Raw genomic sequence first — 5,573 nt, 5'->3', positions numbered from 1 at the left:
GAACTAATTACTGGGACAACTTGTAACGCGGATGTAAGACCTCCTACAGTTTGTCAAGGTTGTTTGATACCTTGACTTGACCAATGCCTGTAGGGTATTGGAGTTAGGCATTCCCATCATTGACGCTGCATACGGTACAACGAACGAATTAACAACGATATCAGAAACAAACAACGAGTTGACTTAACTAATATCTGGTAACTTCACACGTAAGCAACACCTTGAACTCACCAGCGTAGTCTGACACACTTGTTGCATGCTTGTAGGTCGTTAACTTTGGAGCGTGGACTTGCTATCTGAGAGTGCTGGAGTTGTCATGGATCGAAGCTATGAGATTACTAGTATTGACACTTCGGTTTGAGTTATTATGAAACGATTACGAAACAATTTATTATATGCTTCCGCTACTCGACATTATTGAATTGATAACATGTTTTATTAAGTATTTTCTATTGGTTCAATGTGATTGGTGGCTCAGACTCTGATGTGTAACACGCCTCGCGGGGGTTTCCGCAGGTGGTATTTTGGGGGTGTTACACACTTCCTCACAATCAAGGAAACAGATAAGTTCTCACAACTTGCTGCTATTTATCTAAAAGAGGTTGTTTCCAGGTACGGGGTGCCAACCTCTATTATCTCTGATTGTGACCCATATCCGGTTTGTGGCAGTCGATACATAAATCATTCCGCTCACGTCTCGACATGAGTACGGCTTATCACCCACAGAAGGATGGTCAAAGCGAACGGACCATCCAGATGCTTGAAGATATGCTGCGGGCATGTGTGAGCGATTTTGGTAAGGGTTGGGAGAAACACTTGCCTTTGATAGAGTTTTCTTATAACAACAGTTACCATTCCAGCATTCAGGCAGCTCCGTTCGAAGCACTGTACGGACGAAAATGTCGTTCTCCTATCTGTTGGGCTGAGGTGGGTGACAGCCAGATCACAGGTCCAGAACTTGTACTTGAAATTTCAGAAAAGATTATCCAGATTAGAAATCGTATGGCAGCAGCGCGTGACCGGCAAAAAAGCTACGCTGACAAGCGTAGGAAACCCTTGAAGTTCGCTGTAGGCGATTGTGTTATGTTGAAAGTCTCACCCTGGAAGGGTGTGGTGCGATTTGGGAAGCGCGGCAAGCTTAATCCACGCTATGTTGGGCCATTCAAAATCCTGGAGCGAATCGGTAAAGTGGCCTACAAGCTCGAGTTACCTGCTGAGTTGGGTAACATTCATGATGTCTTCCATGTTTCGCAACTGAAGAAGTGTTTGTCCGATGTAACACTTGTGGTACCACTTCAAGAACTGAAAATCGATGACAAATTGCAGTTTTTTGAAGAACCCATCGAAATTATGGACCGGGAAGTCAAGGTCCGTAAGCATAGTCGAATTTCAATCGGGAGAGTTCGTTGGAACTCAAGACGTGGACCGGAGTTCACGTGGGAACCTGAGGATCAGATGAAGCTCAAGTATCCTCAACTATTCCCAACTGACCAATCTAGTTCTGATGCAACTGGTGAATTTCGGGGCGAAATTCCCTTTCAAGTTGGGGATGATGTGACACCTGTGGAAAATCCACAGTCATCCTAATCTAACACCTTGCTGCTTTGGATTACTATCAAATTTCGGGAAGAAATTTCTTTCAAGTTGGGGATGATGTGACAACCCGACATTTCAGGGTCTTTCCGCTACGCACCACTTGTTTCACAATAGTGTTTTCACAGTTCATTTTACGTTGTATCTTGTGCATGATATCTGAATGATTAAAGAATTGTTACGGTTGGGTGTTACATGATATTTGTGTAGTGTTTAGGCATAGCATAACATCACACTTGGTTCACACTTGATTCACGAAAAACCCATGCCGATGAAGAATGGTTCTTCGTCACAATCACTCCTCGACGAGGGAGGGTTCTTCGTCGTCAACACCATTGACGAAGTATGGTTCTTCGTCAAGAGGTCCTTCGCCGAAAGAGTTCTTCGCCAAAACACTCCACGACGAAGATGGTTCTTCGTCGAGGGAGTTGTTCGCCAGCTCTTGGCCCAGGTTATTCGAGGCCAAGAATGTAAACTTCTTGTTTAACTTCTTGTAAAACGTAACCGCAAATCACACAAAAACCATAAGGCTCTCTGTCTTTCCTGTGTGACGACAATCCTCTCCTCAAGCTCTCTCTCTCTGTTCAAACACCTAGGCGCACACACACAACTCCTCGGTTAGTACACTTATCGTTGCTTATGATTAATCCCATGTACGCATACAAACTGTTAAGCGATTGATGTGGTTGATAATAAGGATTTTTGATAAATTGTTTATCCTTGATGAATCTAAAAGTCTTGTTTGATAATTGGAACAACGGTTTTGTGATTTTTATGAAATAGGGTTGTTAGGGTTCATGCGTTAATAAACTATGAGTTATGATGTTAGTATCAAAACATGAATTCGGTAGGATAATAATTGTTGATGAGTTGGAACATTGTGTGAAATAAGAATTGTTATGAAGTGCAATGAGTTCTTATGTAGTACGCTGAATTGATTTATGTATGCGTAAATGTTAAATGTGTTCATGATAATCGATGCGAATGATGGTTATTAGTGTGATAGCAAATGAAACTGCCATGATTAGGGTTCGTTGGAAACCCTAACTATCTGTTGAAGTGCAGCGGCGAAGGATGTCCCACGAAGAACCCAGCTCGACGAAGAAGTCGACGAAGAATATAGTCCTTCGTCGACTGGTGTTTGACGAACCTCTATGGTTCTTCGCCGTACTCAACCCCGACGAAGGATAGTCCTTCGCCAGAGGATTCTTAGCCAAGGGAGCATTCCACGAAGAATAGATTCTTCGTGGAGATGTTGCATGTGTGTAAACAAACATAAAAGCTTATGATGTATATGATGATGGATGTTTGCGTTTATAAGATCTATTCGTTGCATAGAATGAGAAATCTGGTTTGACTTGTGAGAGTAGTAAATTCCTCTGTTATATGTTGTTATGTGACACTCACATGGGATGTGGACTTGTATGAGAATTGGGTACGTGCTATACGTTGTACAGTGATGTTTATGATGAATGCAATCTGCGATAAATATGTGACTTAATTGACTATGAAACTGACTTGATTGGTAACCATGGTAGGGTTTGGTTGACCGACTGGGAACGGGTAACTTAACATACCGAGCAAAACTAAGGTGAGTTCATTTCTCTTGAGTATGCGTCCCGGTGGGTGGGACAATCAAATAGGTATTCCTGAGAGGAATAAGTCTTTTGGGTAAAAACTGGGATGTTAGATAATACACTCATTCCCTATCACTTTAAGTCCCACCTTATACCGAATTAGTTACCTGAGAGGTAACGGGGTATTAGTTGATAGCGCTATTAGGCTTGGCAACCTCACACCGTACCTGAGAGGACGGGCGTGAACTAGTGACCTTAATCATGACCAATGCTTAGATAGGGGGCATTGGGGACGGGCAAAACAATCTGGAAGCCATATTGTACGGTACTCGAGTTATTATCAACATTATCAATAAACTAAACTAAACACTTGGCAATTAACGTTTTCGTAAAACTATGAACTCACCGGTGTTGTCTGATACACTTGTTGCATGCTCGCAGGTCGTTAGATGCTATGGACGAGGAACTTGCTGTCAGGGATTGTTGGAGTGGTCATGGGTCGAGTCTTTTGAGAACACATAACAATACATTTGGTTTTCATCTATTTGGTTTTAAAACATTAAATGATGACTTATCTTATGCTTCCGCTGAACATGTTAAACTTGGATTATGTTTATGAATGTTTTATCATTATGAATGGAAACTTTGTTTAATATCTTGATATTAGTTCAATGTGACTGGTGGCTAGATCTTGGTACGTCACACGCCTAGCAGGGTTTCCGCATGTGGTATTTTGGGGGTGTGGCATTAAACCACATTCTATTCAGTATACGCTTAATCTAGCGATCCTATTCTTATGTATCGGGTCATATCTAAAGGAACTATCTTTGGCCCGTATACATTTTAACAGATAATAAATCTGTTCATTCCAGACTATAGTACCCCCCCCCCCCCAGATAATCGGACTTGAGTTAATAAAACTTAGACTTGCGGTTCTTTGCCAAATATAGTCTTATTGATTGGAAGCTAGCAAAAAGGTAAATACTCTTGACTTATTTTAGTGTAAACTTGGGATGGCAAATATGCTTCTTGGGGCGGTTATTACATAAGTAAGTCGCCTATGATTGCGCAAAAGTGTAAGAATACGGTTTAATCCGTTTAGTTGATAATTGATATAATTGGGGGTTAATGATACCATGTCCGGACCTTATTATAGGCTGGGAATATGGGTCGGCTAGAATGAAGGCTAAGGAATTAGCACTCCTGATGCTTAAGGCCTATGATGTCTAAAGCTCTGTTTATTTAGATCCTACCCGTGGGCTTGTATCGAACGCTTGTAATACATTTATGCATTCAAGCTTTATTTTAATAATTTTAGTCAAATACTTTCGCTGCATATTATTATATTATGATAACTGTTATCCAACCGTCATGATTGTACCCATCCGGGGCCCAATACGGAAATTGGGGTGTGATAGTTCTGCTCTTTTTCGCATTCTCGGATGCGATTCGCCGACGCTTTAGTGGCGAAATCTGCTAAAACTTGCCCTTTGATAGCTGGTCTTGGCTTATAAACTAGGTTGTGGCCACCTATTTCGATAGCCAATTTGGCAAGTCTGCCTGAGATCTCAGGCTTTGAAAGGATTTGACCGATTTTGTAATTAGTCAATACATTAATAACATGCCCTGCAAAGTATCGGTGGAGGTGCCTGGAGGCATGTACTAGCGCAAGGACCAATTTCTCCATGATGGAGTATCTTGTTTCCGGGTCATTGAGCATCTTGCTCACATAGTATATCGACATTTGTAACCCATTCCGGTCTGCCAGGAGCACCACGTCTATAGCTCTGTCCGAAGCGGACATGTATAGGGTTAGTTGCTCCTTTTCGTGTGGAGCTGTGAGAGTGGGGAGTTGTATCAAACACTTTTTCATTTCCTTGAAAGCGCATTTCGCTTCATGTGTCCATTGGAAATGATGTTTCTTCAGGCAATTGCGTAGGATGCTAATGAAAGGAAACGATTTGGCCGCATGATTGGCCAGGAATCTATTTAGTGTGGCTAGTCGACCTGCTAAGGTTTGCATCTCCTTTATCGCTGATGGCGATGGCATGCGCTCGATCGCCTGCACCTTCTCAGGTTCACCTTGAATCCATCCTTTGTGATGATGAATCCAAGGAATTTGCCTTCTTCCATTCTAAACAAACATTTGCTCGGGTTGAGTTTCATGTTAATGCTTCGCAGAGTTTGGAATGTCTTCTCAACATCTTGGAGCATGATATCTTCCTCCATGCTCATGATGACGAGATCGTCCATGTATATCACTACGTTTTTGCTAATGTTGTCGCCAAACGTCTCGTCCATCAATCATTGGTAGGTTACGCCCGCAACCAAATGACATTTTGGTGTAACAGAAATTTCCCATAGTTGTTCTAAATGTCGTTTTGTCTTCATCCTTGAGTGCCA

Source organism: Helianthus annuus, chromosome 16, assembly GCF_002127325.2.
Source record: "Helianthus annuus cultivar XRQ/B chromosome 16, HanXRQr2.0-SUNRISE, whole genome shotgun sequence".
NCBI classification, from domain to species: Eukaryota; Viridiplantae; Streptophyta; class Magnoliopsida; order Asterales; family Asteraceae; genus Helianthus; species Helianthus annuus.
This window is presented reverse-complemented; position numbering follows the sequence as displayed.